At 46.1% G+C, this 16,394-nt stretch overlaps 1 protein-coding gene across 2 annotated transcripts in view; it reads left to right on the top strand.

Moving 5' to 3' along the window:
* Positions 1–16,394, top strand: part of CLIC5 (CLIC family member 5) — a 159,462-nt gene that overhangs the window by 58,187 nt on the left and 84,881 nt on the right. The window lies entirely within an intron of this gene.

The following is a 16,394-nucleotide window of genomic DNA, read 5'->3' as shown; positions in this document are numbered from 1 at the left end:
TTTCAGATCCAGTCCTCAAATCTAGCAGTTTAGATTCCAAATTACTTACTCTTTCTTTTCCAAATACCCATATGTCAGGCCTTGCACCTTCTTTTGCCAAGTTAGGCTCTCAAGTGCCATTTGGGATGTCAATTATCGATAATTCACTAATCCACTCTGAAGTGGTCATAGAATGCTGTCAGGGAGCCTGCTCACCCCTGCTCTGCACTCCAAGTCTCTCCCTTCCAGGAAACGTTCGAATAGTGACTTTTAAGTGATAATTTCCCCCACATTTTTAGTTTCTTCACCTATAATAGAAAGATTTGAGTAGATCAGCTCTGAGTATAATGTTCCATAATATCTGTGAATGGGGAAGAGGTTTGGAGACACAGGACATGAGTTCAAGTCTTGTCTCTGCCTATAATTAGCTGAGTGACTCTGAACAAATTACTTAACTTCTATGAGCCTCAATAGCCCCCTCTTAGAACAAGAGGGTCATTATTAATTAGGTGAGCATATAATTTATTGTCAAAACCAAGACACTTGGCTTGAGAGTGAAAGGGGGTGCCAACAATAGTTAGGCTGGGACAGCAGGTACAACCAGGGATTGTTCAGGGCAAATCAGGATACGTGGCCGCCCTGGTTATGAAAATACTATCACCACTGACTTGCTGTGACGGTTCCTCAGGAGCAAATAGGTGCAAGTGCTTTGTAAATTGAAAATTGCTATAAACACATTAAAGCCAAATAAAGGGATGAATTCCACAGCAGATAGAACCTTTCTTGATCTGCAGGTCTCTGCTTTGCCTTGAGGAACAAAAGCCTGGCTCCTTCCTCATTCACAGGGCTATTTTGAGAATAAATGAGACCATATGCAGCTTGGACTTTGATTATCAAGGGAGGACCACGGGTTCGAGAATTGATGGTGGCAGTGAGTGCTGTTTATTGAAAGAAGGAAGAGTAAGGAAGTAAAAGCAAAATGGAAAGTGATTTGGAAAGACAAACACAGGATGTGCTGAGTCCTTAGATCAAGACATCCCTCCCGTCTGTACTGACTCCTTCACCCCAGTCCCACCCTCAGGCCCCAGAGGTAGAAAGCCACCAAATGAAGTGATTATGATGGACCGATTTGCAACAAATGTCTCTTGGGGCAATAGGTGGCAGTTTCAACAGAAACCAGTGGTTCCCAACCTTGGCTACATATTCAAATCGTTTGGGGAGATTTAAAAACTCCTGATGCCAGGCTGCTCCCCAGGCCAATTACATCAAAGTCTCTGTGAGAGGGACCCAGAATTAGTACTTTAACCCCCACCCCCAGGTGACTCCAGCATGCGGCTCTGGTGGAGAGCCGCTGAGTCATAATCAGATGCGGATCCGATGGCAGGCAGCTTCTGCCACAGCTGGACCATGTGGCCTTGCTGGTGAGGATTAATGTCCAGAACGTCTAATGGCCTCAGGGCATCATGATCAGGAGTGTTGTTGATAGAGAACTTGCACCCAATCAGTGTTCAGTTAACAGATGCTGACGGACTATAAAGCCCTATCCACAGGACTCCAGAACAATCAGTGCATAGGGTCGGTCTAGTCAAATAATCATCATTTCAGTGTGGGGGAAATAGAACAGAGTCCTGCTGATCGTCAGATGGAAATGACTAGTTGTTTCATTTACTGAGTGATCCAGAAGCCTCTGACGGCGGTGCAGGGCACAAGTCAAGTCATGGTGACCCATGATGTGGTCATCTGTCTTCCAGAACAGACAGGATCAAATATTGTGGCGTTACCACTCAGACCCCAGATGCCCACTGGCTGCCTGGTCACCTTGGGCAGCTCACTCATCTAAGCATGAGCTCATTAGGTTTTGACCTTCCCGTTATCACATCAAGCAACTATTTTTCTTTCCCACTACTTCCAGGTTTTGATTTGTGGTCAATAATCCAATCCACAAATTCATCTGCCCTGCTATGTCAGTGAGTGTGTCTTTGCCTAGTAACACATCCACGGGAGTGCTAGTGTCAAAGGTTGACTGATGCACATCTCAGGTGCTATGGCAGGTGGTGGGAGCAAGGACTTGGGGGTCTGCAGATGCTGGAGTTCACTGTCAGCAGTGTCAGCTCCTGCCTCCCTGCTGACTTGTGTTGTTTCTCCAGGTGTTGCTGGCTCTATCCACCCAGGGCAGAGTCCATTGTGTTAGACAGTCAGGTCAAAAGCTTTCCATTCTTGGTTTCTTTTGAGTTTCTGTGTGGTGGGCCCACGTTAGTGGTGGCAGGAGGTGCAGTGGAAGAGTGTGGCTTTGGGTATGAGGCTGTGGTTACCAGCTGTGTGAGCCAGGACAGGCTGCTTGGCCTCTCTGGACCACAGTTTTCTTACCAGTGCAATGCTGATAATGGCAGTACATATTCCATGGAGTTGATGTGAGCATTGAATGAGCTGTGTGTGAATCGAGGGTATAAGTAAAGCCTCTTTTGCAGGCCCAGTAAAGCCCAAATAGTAAGAAGCCAAGCCCTTGAGCTTCCCTCCCTTGATGTGTCCAAGAAGTCAGAGACTCAGTCCTGTCTCCTTCTGCTTTGTTGCTGGAGTCAGGACACAGACCACTGGGAGCTGGAGCACAGTACAACCATCACTGGAACTGATTGCCTCTGCTGGGGCTGCTGCTCTGGGAGCTGAAGGCCCCCAGAGGCTATTGTCTGAAGTAATGTGGTTGGTTTGACCACAGGGTGAGTGCAGATCCCTGACCAATCATGGGGTTCTTCCAGCTCAGGGGAAGTTGATTCCTCCTAATGGTTGCTCCTTCATCCGAGGGGGCTCCCACATAGCCCTGGGGCCTGGCCAGGATGCATCAAACCACTGGGGGTGCTGCACTGGCCTGTCCCCTTTCGGCTCCATGGAGATGTTATTTCAGGGGCTTCATTCCCTTTCCTGTCGCTGGGTTCTGGGCAGGGCCTCCCAGGCTCACCTAAAAGGTGCCTATAACTTTGACCCTAGGATGAGAAAGAAGGCTCTGGAGTCTAAGTCCTTTAGTTCCACGAGGAGCCCAGGGCCGTCTTTGCAGACTTTCCCACTCCCTCCCCAGCAACCCTCCAGCTCTGCGTAGCCATAGTTGCTCTCATAGAAAATATACACACAACTTTACAGGTATTAGCTATCTGGACTATACAAAAACACGATAGACTCTCAATATCTGGTATCTTTTAAAACTATTACCCAGGAGACATCCTCAGTTGTCTTTGTCATCAAAGCTGGGGGACTAGAAATAGTAAAGAAATAAAGTGGTTAAGCATGAGTTTCCTGAAGATGTGAGTCAGTGAAAATGTTCTCTCCACCCAGGGCATCTTAGATCTGACCCGGCTTGTGTTCTGAGGGGTCGGCCCCAACTACAGGGGAATTTTCTCTGCCAGCTCCCTGAGTGAGAATCTACTTTGGAAACTCATATATTTATTCAAGAGTATCTTGGTTCTGAGATGTGAAATTCTTTAAGGATAAATAAGATAGATAGCCTGCTGTCAGAACTGAAATGAATCTTTCCAGTAAAAAGAAATGGAGTTGTTAACCTCTAGAACCCTCTAGCTCTGCTAGTGTGGGAAGTTTCTTTGAATTAGATTGACTGTAGAACTCATGGTGAACAATGGCTAGGCTAATGGCACTCAGCCTTTGGGGCATATAAAAGTCACGGCAAAGCTTATTCACATGGCCTTGCTCAGGCCCTGGCCCCAGAGATTCAGATTCAGGAGGTGGGGCCAGGTGTAGGCATCTGTATCCTTAGAAAACTACCCCTTGGTGATTCTGAGATTCATCAAAGACTGAGAACCATTGGCCCAGACCCTGGTAAATAGGGCTGAACTACCTAGTGGGGCATCCAAAGGGCAGGAGGAAGTCGAGTCCCCACTTGAAGCATGCCTTTCATAGGATGGAGGAGCTGAGGCAAATATGCTTATTAGCATGAATCACCCCAAATTGACCACAAATAAGCCAGAAAAGGGAGGAAAGGAATGCTTTTGACCTTTCCTTTATAACTTGCTTTTCTTCCTTTGTAATTTTTTTTTAATGATATAAGAGTGACAAGTAATTTTAAAAGCTGGGCACTCTCCCTAAAGAATTTAGGGAGTTAAGGGATTGAAAACAATCAATCAATCAACTAACCAGTTAACAAGCATGTGTAGGGGCCACCTACTCTGTGCCAGGCTCTGTGTAAGCTGCAAGGGGGAAGGGGAGATCAAAGAAGATGGGGTCCCAGTAGTCCATGAGCTTGCAGCTGAGGAGGAAAAATGCAAACAAGCATCCATGCCACATGAGTGATAGGAGATAAAATGAGAGGTGCAGATGAAGGGACCAGAATGGCCTGGATGAGTTCTCCAGGTATAGTTTGAGAGGAAGTGGGACCTAAGTTGTGCTTTGAAGACTGATTATGATTCATAGAGTGGCTAGGAGTGGGCAACCATGTCAGGTCCAGCAACAGTATGAAGGTGAGGACGTTCAGGGCCCTGTGGGTATACAAGGTTGGCTTAAGAGAATGGCATATGGAGGGGGCACAGGTAGAAATAAGATGGAAAAAACAACAACAGTGAGAAGGGGTTTTGAATGGCAGTTAAGTGGGTTTTGCTCCCTTGTAAGTGACGGGGAGTTACGAGAAGTTTCTACACAGGGTAGGAGCTTCATTTGGTCCCTGTTTACTTAGGAAGGTCCATGTGCTGCATTGCATGATGTGGTGGGAAGAGTAATGAACTCAAAGTAAGAAGACCCGGATTCCAGGGCTGGCTCTGATACACATTGGTTGTGCGACTTTGTTTAAAGCCAAGTTTCCTCTTCTGTAAAATGGGATCAATAATCACAAAGTCATAGAATTTCTCATTTGGAAAAACCTCTTAGAAGCCACCTAGTCTGACCCCCTTATCAGATAAATTCATAAGCTAACATTTTGGGATACATGCTATATGGATTTAAGGAAGAGAAGAGAGAGAAATGTGAGCTGCTGCCATTGTTCTCATGGCTGTGTTCATGGTGAGCAGGTGACTACGTTAGAATAAGGAGAGCCTGAGGCAGAGGCCCATGAGGAGGATTCTCCAGTGTCCCTGTCTGGAGGTGATGATGAGCCCAAACCAGGGCTGACAGGAAGACTATGCTATGGAAGAGTGATATGAATACAAAATTGGTCACAGGCCTTGGAAGAAAACTGTGCAAATATATGGGGGACACCAAAGCTTAAGAATCAGTAGTTTCGTGGTAAATTCATCTCTGGAGAGACTGGTTTCCGTATTTGGAATGGTGATACCAGTGATGGGCTTGACCGTTAATGTGTAAGATGTTGTAAACGGACTGAGTGCAGATAAAGTAATTGAGTTTGAGCTTTAAGGTTCCTTTTAACCCTGAAACCCTGTGAATCTATAATAGAAACAGAGCTGTGAGGAAAGGAGTTGTTATTAATGAGAATGATCTGGGTTTAGAACTGTTTGTTTGAGGTGATGGCAGGCCAATGAAGTGCAGCTGTCCATTCAAGCACTGGAAACTCAGACCTAAGAATGAGAGGCAGGTCAGCACTACGGATGTGGGTCTTCTGCTTAGAGAAGAATACGTTGAGGGAATAAGTTTCCTGCAGGAGGAACCAGGGATAAGGAGCAAAGAAATAAGGACTGGGCTTTAGGAAATGCCCATTGAAGAGAGGGGAATGAGGCACAAGCTGAGTTAGCAAAGGTGATGAAGAAACAATCTGAGAAGCAAGAGGCAACAAACGTAAAGTCCTAGATGAAGGGAACTGCGTGAACAACGGCTCCCATAGAGGCGAGAAATATCAGGATGCATCCTGGAAGAACTAAGAGTTCTGCCTGGCTGTGGCAAAGAGAGAGTGACGGAATGTTGGGAGGTGGACAGAAATATAAGTCAGGGTCGGATCATGAGCACCTCTGACGGCAGGCTGGGCGATCTTGGACTTTTATTTATAACGTAGAGAATTGCATGTGCTACCACCTGCTTGCGTGGGGCAATTATATTTTAAATGAGGAGAAAGTGCTTAGTTATCTAAAGATGGTGTGCCTAGCCCTGTTGCATCTGAGGAGAGGGATTTTGAAGTGGGAGGTCTTCAGTGTGTCTTGGGTCACCCATGAGCTGTGGTGCATAGAAGTTTGGTGCGGGTTACCCTACACTCTATATCAACCTCCACGGACCATAAGATGATATTTTCCACTTCTGTTTATCAGTATTCTATGGTAAGCGGGAAAGGAACAAGTGTCAGACTGGAGAGTAACACAAAAGGTGAAGGAGGGGAGGATGTGCAACTGGGAACTCATTACCTAGAAGGAAGAGGAAGTGAAAACCACAGCCCAATTGGTGGGAGGTTGGCATGACAACAGATATAGGTTTCTCGATTCAGCCCAAGGCTCCTCTGCCCTCAACACAGGCCTCTGCTTCCTAATGCTGACAGTGAGAGAGGCCCAGAAAACATAGCAGGGGGCAGAGTAGGGGCCCTCTCTCCCGCCTTTCATTCAGTTTCACTTTTGGTTCTGCGGCATTTTATAGTCATATCATAAAATCCAGGATTCTCAGTATTTGTAATTTGCCTTAGAAATCAAAGGAGCCTTATGTCTGTGGTCCTTTATCACAAACGCCTCAGGCTTTTCCTTGGGGATAAAGGGTTCTGGGCAGGGCTTGACCACAGGACTTTAGGAGAGGTATGCCACGTGGGTGGGGAAAGTTACGCGACCTCTTCTCATTTGGGTACTTCATGAGTATAACAGAGATCTGATCTGTCTAGCAGGATTATTATAAGGATGAAATAAGATAAGAAACAGCAGCCTCTTTTGTAAACTAGAGGTTTCACTGTTTAAATGTAAGGCATTGTGTTGGTCAGTATAGGCCCACTGCTGAAACAACAGTCCATCAACCTGGTCACATAACAGCTCAGTGCAGTGTCTGGTGCATGGTCTTCCCTAATTGGGCTCCTTCCACTCTGTGTCCTGCCCCCGCCCCCAGGGCTGCCAGCTCCCCTGCTGGACTCTGCATTCAGCCAGCACAGGGAGAAGACCGAACTTGGAGGATCACTCCAAAGGTTGGCATGGTCCCTGCCAGGAAGTGGCCAAATCACTTCCACCGACTTTCCATAGTTCAGAACCCAAGTGTCCTTTAGCCATGTTCCCAGGGAAAGAGGAAGCAGGTTTGGCACACAACAAGCAGATCTCTACCATAGAAATGATTTATTTCCTTGTTTCCTCCCCTTATAACACCTCATCACCCCCTAAGACGGCATCCTGCCCGCAGCCTCTCTCACCGCCTGTCCACCACGTTTGATAGCATTAGCTTGATCTTCCTAGAATACTCGCTTTATCACACCCATTCCTCTCTCTCCTAGGCCAAGTTCAACTGCTTCAACTTGATATTGAAGACACTCCAACTAGACCTGCCTTCCCTTTCCCAGCCTGATTTCCTAGACTCCCTTAAAATGGTTTCTTATGTGTCTTTACAGTTTTTGAAGCATTTTTGAGTCTTTTATCTGATTTTATTCTCACACAGTGAGAGGAAGGAAGAGATCCAATCTTCATCACAGACAAGGTGACTCTCTGGGGCCTGCTTACTGTGTTCTTCTGCACAAACTGAGAGAGAAAGCTGGAGATCCTGCCTCCGGACCTGAGCAACCCCCACCAGAACAGGGATTCCCAGCCTTGCAAGATCATGAGATCCACCTGGGACACTTTCCAAGTTCCAGCACAAACTTACGAATTAGATTCTTCAGGGCTGGGGGGTCTCAGATGTCTGTAATTAACTAGCGCCCCAGTGATTCTGATGCACAGGCCACGAGGGGAACCCTGCCCGTAACCTAACAAGGGCCCCTGTAAGTATCCTGAAGCCAGAGAATTGCATCTAATGGTGGAAATTTGAAGTGCTGTGACATGCAAATGTGGGAGAGAACTTTGAGGGGTAGTGGGTCTCCCAGCTGCTCTCAGGTCACCCCAATGTACATAGTATTCTAGTCATCTTAAATAGTGACCCTTGACTTTAGAATCTGTTCCATGGCCTATGGAATTATCAGAGCAGTCATGGCCTTGTTTTTTTTACACAGCTGCTCATCCCCATCCCCAAAGTATAAGGTGCTTGAAGTGGAACATGTTGGGAAAGAGATTGGGGGGATGGCAGGGGAAAAATAGCGTGGGAGAGACAGAGGGGAACTGACTTGATGTGTGAAGTAGAAAAATCAGTCCTCATTCCCCAGTCGTCTTAGGGCTCATGAGTCTCGCTGCATTTTCAGAAATCAGAGAATAAGTTTGGAAACTGAATAATAATAGCGATGGCTATGTGCTGGTCTGAACACCTTACATTAACTCCTTGAACTCTCTGGGTAGGCCCTGATATTATTCCCAGTTTGCAGATGAGGAAACTGAAGCTCAGAGAGATAGAGTCCCCTAACCAACACCACAGAGCTAGGACACAGTAGAGCCAGGCTTCAAACCCCATCCCTGGGCATCAGGGTCTGCGTTGTCCATTGCCTCATTTCTCCCAGAGCCTCTCAGCTATGTGAAGAGAAAGTGCTTGTGCTGAAGAGAGAGACACTTTTCCTAAGGGCTAGAGGAGATGCCCAAGGCTTTTCCTTTCCTTAATTCCCCAGAGGTCACAGTGAATAGTCCAAGGTCAAGGCAGATCTCCACACTTAGGCAGCCTGCGCCATTAAAAGACAGGAGAGTCAGAGACACTTAAAGACCCACCTGTTCTCAAGTCTCCTTCCCACTTCTCTGCCACAGTAACATAAATTCCCACCCTTTGATTGAGCCGTTTGCTTCAAGTCGTGCTCCCCAAAGGTCCTTTTTAAAATATGTGTTACCCTGAATGGGCTACACATGGACACTGTAGGCCCAGCTGCCACACTCACTAGGGTTGCTTTCTCAGGTCAGGAGGCAGGGGGAAGAGGATGAGAAGGAGAGGTGGAGAGAGACCAGGAGCACCACATGCCGCTGGGGCACTGCGTGTGCTGTGTGACATGTCTGTCAGAGCAGGGAGTAAAAATAGTACCTGTTGTGTGATTGTGGGGGTGGCTACCAAAAGCAGACTTTGTCCCCTTGTCAATTTGCCCAAGAGCTGGACATTGGCCAAAGTGCCACAGGATCGTAGGGTAAGCTTTGAAACTCATCTTTGCAAGGATGAAGCCCTTAACTTGAAAGAAACCTGTGTTTTCCAGTTATTCTGCCCTCACCCCATTACTAATAACTAGACTTATTTATAGACATATGGTAGAGTCCCACAACAGAAATAATTACAGACAATTTGCCATGGCACTATAAAGATGAAAAACAATAAATCAAAAGAAAGTTAACAATGTTATTCATGGAATTCAGTGGATTCCATTGAGTCCTCGCGGGATTCCAGCAGCTTCCGAGGAGACTGAAGGTGCATGTTGGACCTTCGTTGGTCCTTCATAACAGGACATTGAGGCCCAGAGAGGTTGGGCTGTGATATTGCCACATAGCAGACTGAAGTCAGGGTGGAGAATAGAGCCATCGGCTGCAGTTCACTCCATGGGGGCCCAGCCTCGCTGACGCTAGGTCCTTCCTGAATCGTTCTAAGACACATGACATAGTCAAAGGTGGCAAGACTACAGGAGGCATCATAATAAATATAAATTTTGAGCATCTACCATGTACTAGACATTGTGCTAGCCACTCTAAGTCAATATCCCTAATGCAGTAATGCCACGGGGTAGGTGTACTGTGACTGTTTTACAGATGGGAAATCTGGGGCTTGGCAAGCTTAATTCTTTACTCGGGGTCCCATGGAAAGTGGTGGAGCTGGGATTCAAACTCAGGTCTGACTGACTCCAAAACTACATCTTTTAATGTATGTTAATAATTTAAAATAACAAAATTAAAGTCAAATGTGCTTGAAATACACTTTTCCACGTAGCAGCTGTTTCTTGAGGTCTACCAGGTGCCAGGCCCTGAGTCTGGTAGGGAATAAGATGCGCAAAAGAGACACAGTTGGGCCCTGGCAGAACTTGCAGCTTGGGGGTAGCGGGGGCCGGGCAGCCACTGGACACGCAGGAGGATTGTGACCCAAGGGCAAGTATGAGACTATGGGAACTCACAGCAAGGGGACTTGGTATTAGGAGTGGAGTTTTGTAGCACAGGCAGGGAAGGACTTGGTGTTCAATTCAGGGGCAGGACATGAGGGGCAAATCCCAGCGAAGCTGAGGCAGAGAAAGGGGAGGAAGCCGTCTACTTGTCCCTGCAACAGACCTGTTGCCAGAGAAGATTCTGGAAGGAGCAGGTGATGAAGGGACCCCAGGTTCTCCACCCCTTCAGGACCCCAGGAGATTTTCTTGACTAGGAGACCAAGGGCACCAGTAGAGAAAAGCCATGGACTATGCCTTTCTGGCCTCTCTCTCGTGTTAGGTCACCTTAAAGGGTGATTTGAAACTTACCTAGGCCTAATGCTCTTCAAAAAACATTCTTCTACCTGTGTGCCAAGAATTACGCTATTAGGGGTGGGGCAGCTTTCATTCCAGAGTGGGAGATAAACGCCTGGCCAGTTAACACTGCGGTGTGAGGGAGTGCCTCCCGTTGTGCAATCAGACCTCAGTCAGGAGGGGCAGGGAGTGGGTATCAGATGCAGCCAGTCCATGAAGGGTTCGTGATGTGGGCAAGGATGGTCTCCAAGGAGCCAGAAAAAGAGGCTAGGGATGGAAGATAACTGCTCCCTGGACTTGGTGCTGATTTCCTGCAGTTGGGTTCAAGCAAATAGGACAGGAACCAACTGACAATGGTTACCTTGAAGTTGCAGAGCAGATGGATTCTGTCCTCATGGTTGGCTGTTTCCTACAAGGGATGTACACCATCATTTTATTATTGCTTTATATACATACATATTTTATTATATATATAATATATATTTATACATATTATATATAAATATATGCATATTCATACAAAAGTATATACGTATATTATACATAATATATATTATATACATATAAATTAGATAGATAGATATGATCTATATACATATATATACTTTTCTCCTGAGATTTGAGGTCCAAGACCGAAATGCCTATATCCATGTACTGTTTGGCATACACCATATGCTCAACTAATGATATTGCTATATAGATCCCTATATCTTTACATTTATTCCACATTCACCAAATATTTGTTGAGTGACAGAGCAATACAATGGAATTCAGAAAACTTTATTTTTGCTTCTGCTTCCTGCCATTCTATCATTTTGTATTGGTCATTTGGATTTCTGCATTTCTGAAATAAGGGGATTCAGTGAAATGATATCTGAGGTCCCTTTCAACTCTAAAAGTTGATTCCCTGATTAGTTCTACTGTGTACTGAGCACTGTGTGGGGCCCTGTGGGAGATTCCAAAAGGACTCTGCTCACAGTCAGTTTACCACCTACTTGGCGAAGGTCTTGGAGCTCCCGTAACCTAGACTGGGGTTAGCACACCTTTCCTGCGAAGGGTCACATGGGAAGTATTTTCAGCTTTGCAGTCCGTACAGTCTCTGTCACAGCTGTGCAACTCTGCTGCTGTGGCGTGAAAGTAGCCATAGACGATGCATGAATGATGGGCATGCCCGTATTCTCATAAAACCTTCTTTACACAAACAGGTGGCTGGCTGACCCCTGACCTAGGTGCCCAGCTGACAAGGAATTGAACTGAATGTGGTATGGCGCCCAGACCTGTGGGCTTGGCCTTTGCTATACATGGTGGTGAGATTGGAGGGGCTGCCTTCAGTGGTGGTGGCCATACTTACCTGTCGCTGTCCATTCCACTAAGCGTTGAGAGTTGGTGACCCTAGGGTTGCGTTGTAAGATGAAGCATTCTGAATTTCTTGGAGAATGTTGTTGTGTGAATCCAAATTATTAATATTCTTATTATGCACATGACGAAATAGTCACAGAGGCTGAGGCTCTGGACTTTGTTTGCCAGACCCATGAAAAGGTTTCTGTGGTCGTGGACTTGAAAGTCTTTGTGTGGGAGAGCTGCATGTGGGCGGAACTCATTCCCCGCTTCCACTGCCATGCTTTTTCTCATATCCCCTGCACTTGGGGTGTTGTTCTGTCAGAGGATCTACTTGACGTTTACTGCTTGGCCTGGCTCCCACCACGCCATGTGCTGCTGACATATGCTGCCTCCCTGGGCAGTGCCCTGACATCTGTGTGCTGGGACACGGCCACCTGGCAGGAAGGAGGTGCAACAGGGTCTGCCCAGGGACGTCACTGGGTGAAAATACAATGATGACCTCATTTCCAAACCAATTTTGCACACCAAGTGAGACAGGTAAGCAGTTCACACAGGCAAGCCAATCTGTGATGCTTCAGACAACCACTCCAGAAGGTCGATTTCCCCGGAATGGAGAATGTTGTTTTTTATAAAGCAAACATTCCTAATGGTAAACACTTGGAGTGGTTATGCCCTTGACTCCCCTCTGCCCTTGACCAAGACACTTGGCCTCTCTGGGGAATTTTTCAAGTATGAAATAGATGGAACCACATTCCTGGGCCTGCTGGATCCTGGCCTCAATTCAAATGGTATAAATTCACAGAATCCACTTACAGTCTCTGGCTGTTGTTGACTTTCACATTAACCACTTTCATTGTGTGTGTGTGTGTGTGTGTGTGTGTGCGTGTACATGTGAGCACATGGATAGATGCACATATAGATTATGCATTCTCAAGAGGGGCAATATCTCCCTAAGAGGGATAAAATTGGTTACTGTGGGGTGAAAAAATCTTACTCTTTTTATATATAAAGCACAAATACACATACGGCACATAAACAGACATATAGTAAATGTGTGGTATTAAATTTTCACAGGGGTGATGAGGGAAAAAATGTCTGAAAAGGCTCCTTGGAGGAGATGATAATGAAAAAAGAATTGAAAAACACTGATATAGACTTGTAACAGATCTACTGGTATATAAATACACAGGTATTTGTGCATCCACATGTACACCACACATACATGTGGATGCAAACACATATAAACACATCCTATAGCAGGTTCACCTAGGAAACTGAATTGGTGGCAGGGGCAGCACTGTGTTCTTTCTGAAACTTTCTGCAACTGAATCTCCCTAGGGAGGATTTGCTTTCACTTTCGTGTTCCCTGTTAAAGATCTGATTTTTCATGAGCTGGCATTCTCATTTTAACTTGCAGCCACTTCACTTGACATCACACACAGTCTTCAAACACAGATAATCTATATTCACTGTTGTTCTCTGGAAAGGTTGCCTGTTAGAAATGAGCTGGGTCAGCAATTGATTTCACCAGACATCTGCCAGGCACCTCCTGGGTAGGTGGTGGTGCAGTGTATTCCATGGGGTGTGCAAAGATGGAGGACAAGGCCCCTGGATCACCTCAAGGCAGAGTCAGAGTCAGAGATGGAACTTACAGGCGTGAGCACCCCTGATACCATTGAAGGATGGTAGATGACTTGAATAGCCTGAGACAGGGGAAGGGGTTTGCCTCACATCCTCTGAAACTCTTGATCCAATTTTCTCTTTCATTATCCTTTACCAACCTTATTCTGATGCTCATCTTTCCTCTTGTTAATTATTTTTGCTATGATCATACCTGTTTTGGTTTAGAATGCCTTTAAACCCTTTTTGAGAGTAGATAGTATATGCAAAATCCATAACATAAAATTAAAGTCTAATATTTTTTTTTAGATCTCCTTTAAAAAATTAAAAAAAAAAAAGTTAAAAATTTCAACTAATACCTGTATTTGACCAGGCTATCAGTCATCAGTGTTGAATTCCTCACACTCCGTGTCATTAACCTCTTTTTGCCGTTTTACTGACCCTCTGCTCACACACACCCCCTAAAGTTTCCTTGATGCTGTACTCCCAACCCTCCTTAGAAAGCACCCAGGGAGCCTCAAGAAATGCCAAAGCCTGGCCCCTCTGGACCAATTAAATCAGAATCTCTGGGGGTGGGGCCCAAGCTTCAGCATTTCTTACAAGCTCCCTGGGTGATTCTAGTATGGAGCCAGAGCTGGGCATCGCTGGATTAATCCATTAGGTCCTCAACTGACTGCACATTAGAACCTTCCAGGGAGCTTCTGAAAAATACAAGCCCCTAGGCTCCACCCAGGAACTCGGACGTGGGAACGGAAATCTGTATTTACTGTTGCCTTAATGCCAGACTTTGCCGTTCCAGCCCCTGGCCTCCAGAAGCTCCATTGTCTTGGCTTGAAATGCTCCTTCCCCTTTACCTTCTTAGAAACCAGCTGAGGCTTTTGTTGTTTCAAAGAAACCCCTTTCTGATTGACACACACACTCTCCTGCGTCCCATTGGTTCTTGTACCCTCTGTCTCAGTTAATAGCCTATGGATTTGCAATACTACCTGTAGTGTGATTAAAATAGGTGTGATTTCGGGCACACAGAGAAAAACTCCAAGTTTTTCCAAATGGTGCAGCTACCCCTCAGAGCCTTAAATGGTTATTATACTTTAGTGAGTGAAGCATCTGTAGTCAGGAGAGGGGTGAGGGGGTGAGGGGGCAGGACTCGCGAAGGTGGGGTGTGGGAATCACACTGAATGGTAAAGCTGAACGTGCCTGCGAGCCCTCCACGTTTGGTGAGCAGCTACCTTGTGTCGGGCGTGGAACAGGAGATGAAGGGCACAGTCTCTGCCTACATAAGCTTGATCCCTGTGAGGTACACAGACAGACAATTGGCAATCTCAGCACCTCCCACACAGTGATTGTGAGGATTAAATGAGTTAATATAAGCAGAGTGCTTAAAACAGTGCCTGGCTCATAGTAAGTGCTCCACAGATGTTGGCTATTATTACTATTTGGTTTTGTGCACGGTCCTCTGCTGCTCGCTTGTCTGCATAGCTCTATGGCACTGCCTATGTAAAGCTCTGGCCTTTATTCCTTCAACCAACACTTACCTCGGTATTTCATCTTATGTCAGCAGAGGTTTACTGAATGCTTTCAATGTCCCAGGCTGTGGCCGGGCTGGGCTCAGAAATGACAAAAATGAATCAGGGTGTCGGCCCATGATCGGACTGGAGGGGGCGATACCACTTCCACACAGGCCTCACACAGATGGAGGGGAGCTGGAGCCAGGAGGAAGGCCAGGGGAGCCCACTGCAGGGATTCCGAGGGGAGCTGCCACTTCAAGCCAAGGGGGTGGAGGGAGGCTTCATAGATGCCTGGCATTTGAGGAAAAGCCTTGACTGGTAACATGTGACTGGAAATACTAAGGGGCCACACTTTCTCTCTTTGCACCTAGAACTGTGTTCAGGCATCAATTGCACTGTCATTCAATCCTTACCTTATGAAGTAGGTCCTCTTAGAATTCCCACTTGATGGATGGCGAAACTGAGGTTTAGAAAGGTGGTCACCAACCCTCAGTATCTCAGACCTAGTAGGAATATGGTCAGCAGATGGCAGTGGGGAATGGAGAAGACATTCCAGGCAGAGGGAGCAGTGGAAAATAGGATGGAGCATGGAAGTGTAGGGCGTGGGGTAGGGACGGAGGGTCCAGTGAGAAACCCGTGTGGGCTATGCCCAGGGGAGGAGTAAGAATTACACTCAGAAAGGTTGGTTGTCTAGATAATAATCAAGTGATCTAATGTTTGGCACCGGTTGTAGCACTGGGGCAAGGTCCGGAGTCCCCACACCACATCTGCCGTTAGTCCGTTAATGCTGGCTGCGGGGAAATCCAGAGGCTCTTGAGTGGGGTGGTGGAGGGGTGGTGAAGGCTCTAGAGCAGCTACTGACCAACCAGTGCAGGTATTTCATTACTTGAACAACTGGCACAGCCTGAGTATCTGCTCCGTTTGTGACCAAATCATGACGGTTCTTGAATACAAGGTAGAGGAGTTTGAAGTTTGTTCTGTAGGCATTGAGAGGCAGTTTTATTAAGTTTAAGCCTCAAGTTATTATTTATTTATTTATTATTATTTATTATTTATCATTAATTATTTTTTTTAAGATCATAGCTTGTTTTGATTTTGAGTGCCCTTAAAGCTTTTTGGGGGAGTTGGTGGAATATATAAAATCAATAATGTGAAATTAAAGACTAATTTTTTCAAATGTCCCGAAAAATTTATAGCTACTATCTCTATTTAGCTTTGAGTTACTGAGACCTAAGAGCTTTTGAATCTGATTCTCTCCTATGTGAGCGTAGTTGCTGTTTCCAGACGGCATTAGAAGCCCTCCCTTAAAGGGGCCAGAGATTGTCCCTTCCCCTCTTCCGTAGAAGAGCCACTGCTATTCTTTTTTATTTTAACTTTTAAAAAAGCTATTTCCACGGTCATTATGTTATCCTCACGACATACTTCTGAGCTGAGTAAAGCTAATATAATTACACCCATTTTGCACATGTGGAAATTAAGACACCCCACACACAGCTGAGAATAAGAGAGTAGTCCAACCTAACAGGGCAGGTCAGCAAACAAGAGCCAAGCGGCCACTGCGCAGCCTC

This window comes from Ceratotherium simum, chromosome 13 (assembly GCF_057802395.1).
Source record: "Ceratotherium simum simum isolate JZ-2026a chromosome 13, ASM5780239v1, whole genome shotgun sequence".
Lineage (NCBI taxonomy): Eukaryota > Metazoa > Chordata > Mammalia > Perissodactyla > Rhinocerotidae > Ceratotherium > Ceratotherium simum.
Note: the sequence above shows the minus strand (reverse complement) of the source record. Positions and strands in the feature narration are given on the sequence as shown.